The sequence below is a fragment of the Falco naumanni genome, chromosome 4, assembly GCF_017639655.2.
Source record: "Falco naumanni isolate bFalNau1 chromosome 4, bFalNau1.pat, whole genome shotgun sequence".
NCBI lineage: Eukaryota > Metazoa > Chordata > Aves > Falconiformes > Falconidae > Falco > Falco naumanni.
Window position 1 is genome coordinate 80,720,471 of NC_054057.1, and position 16,932 is coordinate 80,737,402.

A 16,932-nucleotide genomic window follows, 5' to 3' on the forward strand; every position below is an offset into this window, starting at 1 on the left:
GTTATCCCCCTCCCTTTCTGTAAAAAAAAAGTAGAGAAAGATGCAATATTAAAATACCATTATTTAAGTGCATGCACTATTGTGAAGGCTATTTTTTTAACATCTTGTGCAATAAACTGTGCTATCCTTTGTATTTTTTTTTGTTAGCTTGAGCATGTGAATCTCACATCTTTGTGAGATTCTGTAGAGGACTGGGGCCAGGACTTCAGGATTCCTTGTCTAACTCTGTGGGTGACAGACACTCTCCAGTATGAAGTAAGTGGGCAGAAAGATACAATGATACTTTTGATATTTTGTGGTGTGGTGGTAGTTGTAAAATGTACTTGCTTTGTAGTCCTGGGTGAAAAAAGCTGTTCTCAGTTAAAATAATCTTATCTTTATTGTTAAGGTACTGCAATCTATGTGGTCCAAACTCAATTTTGATGGGATTAAATGAGTTTTGGGATGCTTTCGTTGGGACAGTGTCCAAAATTCTGTTATCCCCCATAGCCCCTTTACTCTCTTCTCCCTTTTACTACATATGCTTGGCAACAAGTAGCAGAGACTAAATGTATGGCCATGCAAGATACATAGAGGGTGACTAGGTCACAATAAAAAAGTGGGGTCAGATGAATGTGCCTTGCAGGATATATCTGGTTTCCAGATGTGTAGCTAGGTGCGTCCTGCGTGAGATGTGTTGCTCTTGCTTTAGCCTTTGGAAATTTCTGGAGAGCAAGTAGTATTTTTTTAGTATTGCATATAAACTCTTGGTGGAAGTGTTGGGTGGGTGTGTGGGATTCTGACTTTGTAGAAAGCAGTTAATGCTGGATGTGATTTGTAACTGCAGTGGTTTTCTCTGTAGGCAAGAATGCGTGGAGAAATGTATGAAACCTTGGTAAAGGATTTACCTGCTTATCTATGCAAATAGCTTAGCTTTAGTGCTCTTCTAACTTGAACTTGAATGTTACCCAGAATCAAGATTCTCCTCTAAGGACCCAAAACTTCCTCTTGTGGTCGCACTTTCAATTCAAGCTAGCTAATTCTAGTATGTCAGTTGGCATAGAGCTTTACTCATGCATGTAATCCCACAGCCCTGCTTCAGAATTATGTGACATTCAGACAAACCAGGCTAGTTTTGGAGAAGTCAGTCTGACAATAGGTAACTTAAACCCTACTGCAAAGATGTAGTCTTAATTGTTGAGTGTAGCTATAGACACTAAATGGAAGACCTTCAGGACGTTATGTACTGCTCATGAAAGTTCCTTAATTGACTGCAGTGGGACAATAATTTAATCCTTAACCTGTGAATTAAAGACCATATAGCACAAGAATTATCATGTACACCAGTCCAGTCTTCCACAGCTCTCAGTTCAGTTCTTTCAATGGAACACCTTAAACAGGCCTGTCAAAATATGCATTGTGATCTTTTGTATTGTGGAAGTGGTTCTAAAACTGAAGACTTACTAAACAAGACACACTAGGAGGCTGAAATAGTGGCGGCCTATCCTCTGACCATCTGCTACCTGGTTTTGATCTGGTGAATTTGGAAAAAGACTTGGCCTTCCTGAGCCTTTTGGAGCTGTGCAAAAAATAAGTATCAGTTTGGGGGGAAATGGCGACTTCCTTGTCTCTGCTTTGGCTGCTTCACTAAACCAGTATGTTGTGAATGAGTTAATGATTGAAAACACAGAAATGCTTGTTTCGTTCTCTTTGTGACAGATGCGATTCTGTAGAGCTGTGGGATGGTTTAGTACAGATATGAATTCTGTTAGGCTTTCAGAACAGGCTATTAGTCATGCAGGGGAAGTTATCTAGTAAGTCCAGTTTACCTTTCTTTTGGACATATTTTTTAGGAGTTGTGTACTATGTGATTCATCAGTTCTTTTCTGTGACCTGAATGAAGTCCTTAAAATAGTGCTTTGTTGCGGTAATAGTTTCATACCAGGGCACTCAGCTTCATTTGTTGCACTCTTCTGCAAATCCACCCAGAAAGAGATCTCTGCTTTGATAACTGCTTTTAACCCTAGATGTGCCTTCTTTATGAAATATGTTCATAGACTGGTGCAGTAGTTGTTCTTTAGTGGGGCTGATTGAATGTGTGTGTACCTCAGTTTAGTGTCTAACCCCCCACATCTTAACTGAAATTTTTATTCTAGAAAACTTTTAATAGCTTTTTAGGCGGTTGCTGAAGAAGACTGGATACTTGGTTAGGCTGTGTTTGTGTAGCTCTTGGTATTTGTTGCAGCATGATAAGCAATGCTTGCGAAGAGGATTTTGACCAATTTACAGTCGTGTCTTTGTAAACTAAGAACCACAGATTTCAGGGGGTTTGTTAAGAGCAACTTACAACTTTCATTCCAGATTCCAGATCACTGGTATATTTCCTTTGAAATGAGAAATATTACCTTCAACTTCTCAGTGTTTCTCTTAATTTTAAATGTCATTTAGTCAAAGAATAGTCAGGAATTTGCTAAAGAACAAAGTAGCTTTGTCAGATTGCAGCCTTAAAATTTTCCCTCCTCTTTATGCAGAACTAAGTGTCGATGAAGAATTGGTATCATCCATCGACTGCAGTACATCCTTAGAGGAATGCAGCTGAATTAATTGTAACTTGGTTTGCAATGCCTTCATATAAGGACTTGAGGGAAACTGATGTCTGTTAGCTAGGGCACAGGCTGGGAAATTTCAAGATCTGTTTCCTGTGTTATTCTGCCATTGGCTCGCTTTGTCATGTTGGTCAAGTTACTTCACTCCTGTCAGCTTTTGATTTCTCTGTCACTCTTTTGCCTTTTCCATAATGGCAAAAGCTTGAACGGTACCTGGCACAATTGAGAGGCCCAACACAGGACCATTTCTTTAAGTGTCCTTGCTATGTAAGTAATATGTTACTATTCAGCTAGGGTTATTTTCGTCACCCAGGAGCTAGATGTAGACACAGAAAAGAAATGTTGCCCCTTTTAGCAGAGGTCTTCTGATTTAATTTATACATGTTAGTTTAGCACTTCTGAGGTATAACACTTCTCCTATAGTGGAAGACAACACAAACACACAAGTTAATTGCTTTACTTGGAAAATTTTTCTGTCTGTATTTGTAGATTTAGTTAACAATTATATTCCTATTTTCCTTGAATCAATGGTAAGAACTGCGCACTTTGAGTTGTATGATTCACCTTTCTACATGCTTATAATATTATTCAAAAGTAGCAAGGATAAATGCTGTCAGTTGAAGCAGTAGATTACAGAACATGAATCAGTGATAAAAATGTGCAAATGGACCTGACATGAGTGGTGTAGCTGAAATATTATTTCATGATTGCTCTTACGGATTTGCAGTATCTGTCCCTGCCATCTTTAATGGTTAGCTGTTCATGAATCAAATACAATTTCAGTCAAGAAGCAGCATGCCAGTGGGAGGATGTGTATGAACATAAATTACATAATTATTATTCCACTTGCTTTTATGCTTTTAATCGCAGAAGAGCAGAAGCCTGAAGATACAAAATAAACCTTAAAGGTCACATAATTTTAAACAACAGCAGCAACACACCAACATGTGCCCTGTAAAATATACAAAGATTAATAAAAGAGTGACTGGGACACTTCGTTATTTATTTTCCTCTTTCATGATCAGCAGGCAATACTACTAAAGCAGTTTATCATATTTGCTTACTCTAAGTCAATTCTCAAAGCAAAAGCTGCAGAGAACTGGAAACTTACTGGGAAAAGGAGATACGTGGATGTATCTCCTCTTATTAGAGGAGAAAAAAAGGAGGGGATTTTTATCTGTATTTTCTTTGGACAACTGTCACTGTGTGATAGATGTCTAACCTGTTGCAGTGATGTCTGCCTGAATTTGCAAAAAGCCTGAAACAACAGGTCTAAGGTGAAAAGTGCTTCATCTTCTGTAACTGGTTGCTAACACCAAGGTCAGTCATGGATTTTGTTAGGTGTCAGCATTGTGAAATGTGTCCCTGTTTATGAAAGAAGAGCAAGAGCCATGCAGCTGGTTCTTGTCATCCATGGACAGTTTATCCAGGCTGTAGATGTTGTCCTGAACACAGATGCATGGATGTGTATTAGGCGTAATGTGTGTAGTGATAATAGAGGGTCGATAATATTTTATTTGCATTTCCCACAAGTGGAATACATCCCAGGGCTTGTTAGGGGAGATGGAGCACAAGAAGTTTCCACAATGATAGTGGAGTTTTGTGTCTTCCTCAAGGGCAGCTCAGCTTAGCTTTCTCTAATTTTGAAACTGTTCTAAACCGTATCATGGTTATACAAAAACTTTTTCCAACAAAGGAGCAGTACTTTCACTAACACAGAATACAATTTATTTGGTTATGTTTGCCTTTATTTTTAGTATTTGGTGGGCTGCAGCAATCACAGGTCATTGCATGGGATGTGTCTGGATCCCATTGCACAGAAAACATCTGGTCATTTAGCTTAGAAAGTATCATGATCTCATGGAATTGTCATAGTAGTCTTGCTGATCAGTATTAGTACTCTGAACCTAGTTTACTGTCTCTCATTGTGAGTTATTTCACTCAAGGTCCATTCAGAAATGGATTCCTGAACAACCTGAAAGAAGAATTTATTTTGTAGTCAGAGAACAATGAAAATTAAATTCATTCTTCCTGCCTCTAAAAGGATATTTCTAGTCTTCCTGCCCACCCCCCCGGTATATTTCTGAGACTTAATCTGCCTTGAAGCCAAATACAGAAAGCAAACTAGATGTTTAGCTGTGGGAGTGCAGAGCTTTAGTGTATCAATAGGTGTGGCGGAAAAGTGAGTCTCTTGCAGGAGGTTAAAAGCAGTATATCTTAGTCTGTAGCCACTGGCCTACATGAGGAGTTATTTTGGGGTTTGTTGTGGCACAGTTTGTTTCTTGGTGGCTTTTTGTTCTTTCAGGGAGTGATTTTTGACTATTTAACTCATTTTCCCCAGGTCTTCTAGATAACTGCAGTTCATACCTAGCTGAACCTCATTGGTGTCTATAAACTATGACATACCTGTTTTGCCCTGAACAAGACAGTGTGAGATGCCTGAGCCACCTCCAGACTTGGAAGCAATGTAACATTGCCCACTGGATGATCTGCCCAACCTAATTCAACCTGACGAAGGGTAGGGCTTATTAGCTAAGGCAGAGCAACAGGGCAAATTGGCTATAATGCTTTCAGAACTGAAGCTGGCATTGCCACATTGCCCTGCTCTGAGATGTGCGGGTGTATTAACGCAGCCATAGCCTCCCTGTGGTGTGTGAGTGCAACTAGTGGGTGAGGTTTTCCAGTGTGCACTGCAAGCACCCCAAGGTTTTGCTGAATGTCTCAAAAGGGCAGAGAAGAAACATACAGAAATTTGATTTAATCAAAGATTACTGGTCAAGACATTAATGACTTTGTTTCACTTCAGTGTGCCGCAGCTGGGAACAGGCATAGCTCTTGCTCTTCCTTTTTATATGACCGCCCTTCAGGGTCAATAGGAATGGATTCCAGTTATTTTCTCTGCAAGAAAGGAGCAATTCTTGGGCAGAAGATACATGGCATGTTAATAAAGCTGGCTGAGGAGTTAACTTCATTGGAGAAAATGACCTAGGAATCTTATTTATGTTACTTTAATTCTGTATACATCACAAACAAAGAAGCCATAATGGAAAAACAGTTTTATCAATATGCTGTGTCAATGGTATGGAGATTAAGGGCATCTGAATTCTAGCATAAGCACAAAATGTTGGACAAAGTACTCATATACAGTTTAATCCTTTAATCCATGTAGTAAATAAATGTTTTTGATGTGAAACACAATCACTTTGATTACAGCAGCAGAGGGGAATATTTTTTCTTCTGCTGCTTTATGTAGGATAAATAGGAAAAAGACTGATGGAGGTTTGACAGATTAAGCCTTGTAAATATACTTTCTTCCTGTCCTTTAGACAAACTAATCTTTGGATAAGGGCACTGTTATTAGCAGAATATGCCATGGCTCAATTCCTTATCACTTATCTCTCAAGTATGATAAGTTTTCTTCCAGAAGTTTTGTTATTGATACAGGATAATGTAGTATTTTTCTGAAGCCCTACTCTTTAAAGTGGTCTCTGAATTGATAACTTCAAGGTCATGATCTTGTACATTTCAGTACTTGTCTCAGTCAGACTTCAACATGTCATATCACAAGACCACCGTATACTGTATGAAGTCAGAGTTTACCCATTCCATATATTTATAATACATGTTAAAATATTTGGGGATAAAATTCTACCACACAAGGTAAAAAACAGGTCAGAATGTCAGCAGAAACTGGTGAGAAATACAAAGCCACCTGCATTAAAGCATTTCATTAGTTCATTCAAGTTTTATGAAATTGTTTTGTTTTCAGAAAACAATGAAATGGTTGTTTTCATCTAACCATTTTAAAATTAAATGCATGTTGATTTTTTTAAAAATTATTATTCAACAGGACTTTAGAAAATTTTTGATGGGGTGCAGTTGGGATGTTCTCAATTTTACAAGCATTCCATTTCATGTCAACTTAATACCAAACCATATATTTTTATTTTTGAAAATGGTAAGCAAATGGAAAAGTTGATTTTTTTCTTATAGTGCTATTGTTGACTTGTATTTGCAGCTGATATTTTAAGGAACCTGAAGTTGTTACTGCATGCCACTGGGCTACATTATGCTTTAGGGCTGTGTTCCTTGGGCTACCCAATTAAAATAATTGTGATTTTGCTGCAATGATGGGGGAGCAGATCACTGTAATTAAAGATAGTGAGTTATTTTGCAATTATGAATTTGCTGTAGATTAAAAAAATGTATTTTCAGACTGAGATACATTTAGCAAAGACAGACAGAATTTGAGAAGATTCATGCAGAAAATGAATCCTTATGCACAGTGAGTGAAGTGTGAAGTTGAAAAGTAGCATTAACTAAGTTAGTTGTATTCCCACACTATATGGGGGTATTTCTGTGGTACATACATAAAAATGAAAGAGGTGAGGAACATTGTGGTGCTTCATTCTAAGCTTCCTAGTACTTGCTATTGATTATCAATGGTAACAGTATCTAGAGTTCCTATGGCAGAGCTGCCTTCCACTGGGTGCCATACAGCACTGGAGGTTTGAAAACTCTAGGGATAGAACTAATGGTTTAAAAGTGGAGAACTTAAGCAGGATGGATTGTAATAATCTAGTTAAATTAATTGAGATCTAAATGGGACAGGCCTTTAAACATCTCCTAAGTAAATATTGGCAGGGTTTAGGGGGTGTGAGCTTAGTTTGTCCTTCAGAATTACTTCTTAGCATCTCTGTTTTATGTTTGCAGTGTGGCTCCTTGAGAACTTTTGTTTATTAGTTACTCATTAATTGCAGTGATGCAGTTCTGACATCTCATGTTTATTCTTGATTTGTTTTAGCCTGTTTTCTTAGAAAGGCTATTGAGCCCCTTCAATTTTATATCTAATGTCTGTGCCAGACTTTCTGTCTCGGTTTTGCACCCCAAACCTGTTGTCCTTTCTGAAGTTTGGAAAACATCCCAGTTCACATGTGGATCCAGCCTTGGTGGCTATGGGGAGCTTATTTAAATTCTAAGTCATTTATTGTAATATCCTTTTTCTTGAACTGTGGTAGAGCAGATTATTTCCATTTATTTTGCTTTAAAGGAAAAAAACCAGGATGTGGACCAATTTTTTTTTTATATGATGATTAATTTTACTTTGATTTTTGCATTATCAATCCCTTGTGATGTCTCAAATAGGTATTTTAAGGTATTGAGTTTAAGCTCTTTGTGGAAGAACTGTCCTTTTCTATATTTACATACTGCCTACCACAGTGGAGTTTTTATTCATCCCTCTGTGCTATCCCAATGTAAATAGTAAAGCGATGATGCATTTTCCTCAGAAATCCAGAGGGGCTTCTTAGTACTTTTTTTTTATTTATTATTTTTTGTTAAAATGTAATATTTTAAGACTGATTTTTCCATCCTACAAGCTATAAATCATACCTGTTTACAGATATGTATAGAATTCTGTAGGCTAATGATTTGAAAGTGCTATCACATGAAAACAATAGTGTCGCACAATAGTTGACTCCCTTAGGAAATTACATAGCTATCTCAGTACTCAGAAGGTTTAAAACTGTCACTGCTTGGTAAAGATGAGTAATAGCAATCCTAGGTGTTCTCAGCCTTGAGTTTTAAAATTGTTTTCAACTCTCAATGCAAATGTCCCTTTCAAGGTGAGAAATGTCACACCAGAAAGGCAGCAAAGTTTCCAGGCAATTACACCGGTGAATAAATGTGTATGGATTCTTGATAACTTCTAAATAAGTTCTTTTAAAATAAATAATAATAGTGAAAAGACAAGGGCCTCTTGTAATTTATGTATGGCTTGACTGGGCTGTAGAAAATAAGGCATTGACTGAATCTGTAAGGCTATTTACTGATTATTGAAATCTATAACGGATTTATTTATTGGTGTTGTGCTAAGCTTGCCACTACAGATCCAGCTCTGCAAAGGCTATCAGGTATCATGTACTGACATGATGTAATCTTGGTCAGGGACATGCAAAGCCCCAGATCCAATTTTGAATTGCAAACCAATGTAATGGACAGGAAACCATCCACAGATTAACTCTTGTTAATTTGAGGGAATACGTAAACAGTAAAGTAGAGCATATATAAGCAGCAAACATGCCTTCAGTTTTGTCTTGCCTATAGCTTGCTCTCTCCTGTGGACAACATGAAGTCTTATACAACAGTCTTTCTCATGTTCATGTTGTGGCAGGAATTTGGCTACCTGTTCAACTGATGCAAAAAGCCTGCTTTTGTCTTTTTTTTCTGGCAGTTTTAGGAGGTTGAAAGACAGAGATGCAGAAAGGGGAATGTTACTACTGTGATTACTACTGAGCAAATGAAGATTAGTATTTCAGAGGAGAGAAAGGAATTTGCTTAATATATGTTGTGATTTTCATAATTTTCTGTTGACATATGATGGTTGTTTGATGAACACCCAAATGGTAACATGTTCATATTCAGCACAACTAAGATTTAATTGCCCTGTTGCCGTTGCCCCTGCATAATATTTGAAAACAAAAAATTTGGATCAGAGAAGTTACATGACAAGTTCTTGATCAAACAATTTGTTTCTGTGAGAGTGGGATTGGAACACCTGAGCTTTGTCTTTGGTTGCATATAGAATAACCATTTAAATGCTGGCTCTGCTATTGAATCGCTCAGTAGTGCTGGACATAGCTTCATTTCTGTGATTAGTCCCCTCAATGTTTCTACTCTACTATTTGTAGTCTCTTGTTGCATCATGTGAAAAGGCTCAGGTTAGATTCCCCACTGCAGCAGCTCAGCTTCTATATAGTTTTCACATTTGGTGCACCAAGACCAGCTTGGCTTCTGAGAATGTGCAGATTGCTGAATTTCATTTTTTTTTTTTTTTTTTTTTTTTTTTTTCAGGAGGCTGAAATGAATGTAGCTAATGCCTTTGTATCCTCCCCAATAATTTTGTGTCTCCTTGGCTGTGAAGTAGAACACATACTGGATGATGTGCTAATGCTGAATGAATTAGGCTTCGGGGCAGCCTAATCGTGGAAAGGCTAAACACAGTGTGCCCAAGCTGTTTCGTGTTCTGGCTCTGGCAGCACAGCTGGTGTAGGGCCACTTTGGGTGTCTTTCAGACGGTCCCACACTAAGCTGTGAGCACACCTGAGTGAAAAGAGGACAGGTCTTCTGAGATGAAGATAGGTTTTCAAAAAGCAAGTGAGTGAAAACAAGAATCCTTGTATGTGAGAAAATAAATATACTTCCTTGAAACTATTATTTGTAACCATTTTGAAAAATGACTTAAATCTCTGTTTATCAAATTCCCTTATACTAAAGAGAACTTTTATTACTCCAACAATTATTATTATTTAATGTGAATTTGAATTTTAAATAACCCATTTCCAAAGAAATACGTAAACTTGATTGTAATTCTTTTTCCCATCATTATCCTTTAGGGAGTATGTACATAGTGTGCCTGGAGAAACCTGAGGGCCCTCTTAGTAAACTGCTAGCTATGCTGCAGAAGAAAGGGGGTGTGCTTAAATTCTATACAAATGGCAGAAATAAATCTGGTGCCATTTGGTATCAGGCATAGGTTTGTAGGCTCCATGAAAGAGAAAATATTTTTTTACCATTGTAACTCTCTGAAGCATAGCAGATAAAAGAGCTGAAAATACAAATTTAAAGCAACTTCTCTTTAGGCAAAAAGCAGCAAAGGATTAAGGCGGGTAAAAGTAGTATATAAATGGATAACTGGAGAAAGGCAGTTCTGTGAATCATCTAATACAGACAACTGCCAAAGATACGAGGCTCTACAAACATTTTTATCTAGTGCTTTATGGCTGTGATCTGGAAAGATTCTCACACACATGTATAACACGGAAGCAATTCCATTGCTTTCAGTGAGTTAGGAGCAAATGGGGCAGCCATATGTGAATATGTTTTCAAGCTTAGAGCTATGAGACTCATTCTTTGTGCCTGTTCAAAGCATCCACTGAAGTCAGTGAAAATTTGGGCCAGTTGGATATTTCATCTGGAGTTCATTTGGAGCAGTCTTATAGCAGAACTTGTATTTCCTTTCAGGATGTAAGTCATAAAAAAAAGAAAAAATTAGGCAGCCGTTTCACCCCTCCACATGGCTTATTCGAGACAAAATACATTCTGATAACTGCTCATGGAGGCAAACGTCAAGCAGACCGTTGCTTAGCCTGGAGACATATATCTTCCCAGTCCTGTAGTTGTAAGCAGATGATGGCTTCAGCAGATTGCTGAGACAGAGCTATGAAAATATAGCCAGCCAAGCCTCATGCTAATGACAGTGATGTCTAGTGAGGGCAGGCTGAATCTCTTCTTGGAAGTTTCAGTTTGGGCTTCCTGACCACATGGTGAGTATCATGAATGGGTTGGTGCTAGTTTAGAAACTTTTTGTCCTGTATCCTCCCTGTCTGGGGTGGGCACACTTTTCCTATCTTGTATTTAACAGCTAACCACTCTCCACTCTGTCCCAAATTTGGCTTGGGATGGACAAGCCCTGGGTAAACTTGGCATGGTGGGGTAGTTTGAAACAACGGGCCAAATATGGTCACTTGCTATATTATTTGTAGTACAGCTGAAAAGAGTGAATATGTTGATGTCTGGTTATCTCTAGGTTCCTCTGATCTAGTCCTGAAAATTGTAATCATGATTTCAGTTATGACTCTTACCTTTAAGGATCAATGATGTGTATAAAGCTGCAAACTCTTTCCATTATAACTTAACAACAGAGTAAGAACTGTCTTTTTCTTGGAAGCCTTTCCTTTCTGACTGTAAGAAACAAAACGTTACAAAAGTATTTTTTCCCAGAGGATTAATTTTCCATTAGGTATTGATACACACTTGAAAAACAGCACCTATCATACAAACATCATTGCTTACCTGCCAATTATGTATAGTCGTTTAGTTTAGAGCCCATTATACACTCCTACCAAGAGTAGATCAGCACCATACATCTATGAAGCAGTCCATTGATATGGACCTAATTAGATTTTTATCAGTTTTAGCTAGGTGTAACCATTTCATTATAATTGACCTGAATTAGTTTCTACATGTCTCCCTCATTAAAACATATAGCACCTGTGCTAATGGGTTTTGTTTCTATCAAGATATAATGAGGACTGGCATATCTGCATATTCTCAGAGCGCACCAAGAACAGAGGCAAATACTCCATTTTATTACCATCTGACAGAGACATAATGATTGCTGAGAAACTCATTACCATCATATTATGCAATGATTTAACTTGAAAACCTTGCTGTGCTGCAGCCTGGCAGTGGTAGAGCTCTTGGAAATGCATGGTTTTTTGTTTGAATACTGTGAGCTGAGCTGATTCCCTTCTTCCCCATGTGCCGTATGCAGTGGATTTGCTTTGCAGATTTCCAACTGATTTTGAGTGTATTTCATTACTGTGCTGTGTAATTAAGGAGTACCACATGATAAAACCACAGGTAGGGCAGGAAGCTTGTACAAAAGATAGAACTTTAAAAATATTTTTTCTTCTCTCCCTCTTTTGCACACCCCCATAACGCTGTGGTTTAATAGGTAAGACAGCCTGGTACTTCCTCTGCTGAGGCAGCCGGTGAAAGTTCTGCCTGCTCTTGGTCAACTATTCTGCAGCTTTGCAGATACAGACAGGCACGTATAGATAAAAGCTTTTCAGCTGTAATTTGTGTCTTAGTTCTCTGTGCAACTTGCCCTCTTTTAAATGCTACTGCTGAGCTGATTTCTTCAGAGCTCAGCTTAGTGCAAAAGACCATGACAGAAAATGTCACTGAGCACAGTTTATCATTTGAACACTAAACCCCTCAGTAATGCAAAATAATGCAGTTCATCTGGGAAATGCTGGTTGCAGTGTCTCTGCCTCCATGCTAGACTTGAGACAGGGGAGTGTACTGATAATTTGTCTCTGTCACCTGAGATAAGAGGTCCTTAAATATACTAAATATCTGTACGGTAGTCAGGAATGCCGGTTCTAAACCCCCTCTAGCCTGTTTCACAGGTTCACATTGAGGTTTAACATTTCACTGTGTGTGAAGGGGTGGGTGCTTTAGAGAGACGTCCCACTGCACTTCCTTACGTTGAGTGTAATACTTCTGTAAGTAGCCAAAATTCTTGTACTCCGGCAAGTACTCATTAGCTTGAATTAAAAGTTTTATTGTTTTAGTACTGCTTCTGGAGAGAAACATCCATATTGCAAATTACTCGCCAATTAACAATCTCGGTGACAGTAATAGTATAGAGAAGAAGATAGAACTTATTTCTGTCCGAGCCAGAATGGATGTTTCTAGTGCAGGATTCATGGTAGCAGTGATTAGAAAGACAAGTGCATTGTTCTGGAAGCAGTGTTTCCATTTCTCCTTTCAATGTGTGGCATTCACAATGTTGAAATATGTTAAAAAACTCATTCTTTTGTATATATATGTATACAAAAATACACACTTTTTAATGGGGGGATGGTAAGAGAGCTTTATCACTTCGTAAACTTTTTAAAGTTCCAGAATTGTTTAAACATTTTGAATTTCAAACATTGAACAGCTCTAACCAAAAAGCCAGACTGGATTCATGTTTGAGGTGGCACTGATATTTTAAATTGCTGGACTACTACTTCAGCAGCTTTGATCCCTGTGAAAATAATTTGTTCATTTACATAAGTTCAGTTATTAAAGAAACATACAGAGTATTTACACAGATGTAATTTATTTGGTAAGCAGGGAGTGACTCGGGTAGCAATCTTACTTTAGCCATTTAATTTCAGTACCATAAAGTCAATAAATAAAGATTATTCCAGCCTGTCCTTCAGAGGAAACAACCTGTCTCCTGTGCTGGTAGAGAGAGACTAAATATGGATGCCTAAAATGAGACAGTTTTTTGTATTCGGCAAGAAAAATGATGGGGATGTTTCATAAACCTTCTGTTTTTACCTAATCAGCAATGAAAACTTTGCAAGATGGTGACTTTCAAGATTTTGTTCAGTCCTGAGCTTGCTTTCCTGTATGTTAGTATTTTCCCATCCCCTTCCTTTCTAAACTTCTTCCTCTCTCTCTCTTTATGAATGTTAGAGAGCAGGTTAAGAGATTCAAATGTGTGCTGAAAAAGGTAATGTGAAATTGATAAAATAGACTGTTCATACCTAAAAATAGATGGAAAGCTTTCTCCATATTCAGTGTTTGATCATGTAAGTAGTTTAAGTGTGTTATGTCATAGAATTGTAAACACAGTATTTCACCTGGGAGAACTATTGGTTTATAGAGCAGGCTTCCCAGTTGGAAAATGAACCATATGGTGCATATGTCAAACCAAGGGAAGGAGGTAAGCCCCTCAATACATAGAGTTAACAGATTGACTCTTAATTAAGATCAGATGTTGCCTACCATTAATCAGATACTCGGGCAGTCTATTTATAGTTGCCTTGATCCTTGGGTGTAAAGTTGTTATATGAACAAATTTCTCCACTTGCCCAAAATCAATTGAGTTTCACTGATGTGAATGAATGTTGAACATGATCCTTCGTCTGTGTTGGGGGAATTCTTGCAAGTGGAGATGAGAACCTATCTGGACAAGCCATCTGTCTGCTGCTGATGTGGCTGTAAGGTTGTCATTCTTGTAGGAAGACAACACATAGAGCAGCAGGGAACTAGGAAGACCTGTGCATGATACAACTTGTTTCTAGAGTGCAGAAAGGATGGGATGCCTTAGTTCCTCCACCTGCCTGCTGTTTCAATCTAGCTCTTTGCTCTTTACTGTTCTTTCAGCCTCTAGAAGGCACCGAGGTACTTCAGTGTGTTGCCAATAGCTTATTTGCTCTCAGAAATATTAAAGATTATTTTGGAAAAAACATCATGTGCATAAACCAAAGAGACAGAAAAGTCCTTGGTGGTCTCCAGATGCCATCAGCTTAGGCAGTAAGAGAGGGAGAGCCTTGACTTGTCTCTTACCTCTTAAAGAGATTCTTTATAATACAATTTGCACAGTCCTGTGCAGCATACCTCTTGGTTATCCTTTCTAATAAGTTTCGGTTTACGTCCTCATGCAGTCCTGCCCTGCATTGCTGGTGTTCCAAGTCAAGCAGTGAATGAAGACATTTGAGGAGAGGATGCAAACTGATTGTAAAACTTCGTTTTGTTTTCTGAATACATTTAAGCTGGCTGCACTTGGCTCCTCCTCACAGTGGTCCAAAAGCATTTGGCATATTGTGTCAGCCCCCACAAAAGCTGGGCTATACTTCTCACACAGTATGTAGCATCAAGGTAGCATTTTGTTATCACTAATGTCATCAAAGAATGGTTGGTGGGGTTTTTTTGGTAGTGCAACTTATGAGGAAAAGGGAAGAATACACTCCTCCAAAAGAGTCTGTGGATAATAGTTACGAGTCAAGTTTGGCACTGGGGCCACGAAGACTTTCTGCAGGTCACAGCATTTGTTTTTTCTGTAGCTTTTTTGGCTAAGGTGATCACTCTACCTATGTTGTATATCCATGTGTCTAGAGTGTTTAATGCTGTAATAGTTTTTGAGTAATGAGTTTTCCAACAGTTGTACACAGATTATTTTTTTCTAGCAAAATGTAGGATTGCTGTCACAACGTACAACTTTGAAGCTCAATTGTTTGCCCATCTTGCATGATTCTTGCACACAATTTTATGTTGATTTTATTGACTAGAAAAAAATAAGGTCATTGCACAGTGAGGCATTGAGCTCATTACTGATGTTGTAAAGGATTGTTTTTCTTAAGTAAGTACAAGGATATTGATAGCTAAACTATACCATGTGTTTGTTTTGGGTAAACATTTTGCTGTAATTCAGTTAATGAGAGGGATCTTAAAAGCATTGGACATGTCTGCATACTAATCAGAGGTTATGTATGCTCTTTAGTCCTAGATATTGGAGTGGTTGAAAAAAGGTCATTTAAGTCCAGCAGAAATTTGTTTACCATGTAATTATCAAATGTAAAAAGATAATACCCAAAATGACAACCAGGGTGCTGACTTTGGAAACCCCCTGTCTTTGAAAATAAGAGTTGTGTTCATTCTTGGGTTGGAAGACTAGTATATTTTCATGCTGTAAAAAGAAAAAAAAGTCCACATGATAGAGAAAGCAGTGAAAATAAATATAGCTGTGCAAACCTTAAAAGGATGAGAATTGCAGTTTTCCAAGCACAGGTTTGTGTTTGCAGTGTTTGACTGAGGTTCTTTTTTTCCCCTTGAACTGTAAGCAAAGCAGGAGGTTACTCTCTAGTGAGCAGTATTTGGTGTGGCAAAGGGATATGGAAGAAACCAAGTTGTGGTTTTCCTGTAAGAATAAATTTGGGAGGAAATTCTTTCACATGTGTTAATTGTTCAATCCATATTCCAGAGTTCGGTAAGTGATTCTTTCCAGTAAACAAAACCAATTTTTTTCTCCTGTCTAGAGGTTTTCTAAGTAGTATTATACACAGTAACTCTTTAATGTAAGTTCTTACCTCAGTGGCTGTGTCTGCTCAGCCAAGGGAAGCCCCAGCACCAAGCCTTCACATTACTGATCATGAGACTGAAAGAGCACCTGTCAGTGTGGCAGTGCGTGATGTGCTGAGGCTGGGGGGTAGCATGTCGTAGTGTCCCACTTGAACCAGTTTCTGTGCTGCTACCAGCAAGCCCACGGGCAGCAGCCAGGGTGTGAGTGCTGTGCCTCTGCACAGTCTCCCTGGGGCTATAGGTATAGAGCCAGAGAGATAGCCAGCAGTGGTGATTTCCCTTGGTAAGTGGCACACTAACAGAACAGCTTCTTTTTATTTACTGAGTTTTCATTAGTTTGCTCTAGAGGAATGTTTTATAAGTCAGTCAGAAACTGTATGCATGAATCTCATAAAGCAAAGGCCTGTACTTGCTGTGAAATATGAGCCTGAATCAAAACCCTCTTGAGCTCTTGGAAGTATTTCCATTGATTGCAGCAAGCTTGGATCTATTCTTATTTCTGTGAAAATTCTGTAATAAATGAAGCTGCTTTAGGTCATTGGGAATGAAGGATAGCAGCTGTAGGTAGTGTTATTACTGTGGTGCCAATAGTCTCCAGCTGTATTAGGGCTGTTACAAGGTGTCCATGGGAAATGGTTCTTCTTGTGAGGGAGTGATGGTTTCAGAGTTCTGTAAGAATTTTTTTTGTCTTTTCACTCCTGTTTTGTACCAATTTCTCTTAGGTTCCTGATTTTTTTGTTCTCCCCCCCCCGCCCTTGCTGTTCCAGTCACCCAGGGAACCAGTAGCTCATTAGATGCCTTGCTGGATTCCAAAGTTTGTCTTCTGAAATGGTATGGTGGGTTGACCCTGGCTGGATGTTGGGTGACCCCCAAAGCTGCTCTATTGCTCCCCTCTTCAGGTGGACAGGAGAGAGAAAATGTAGCA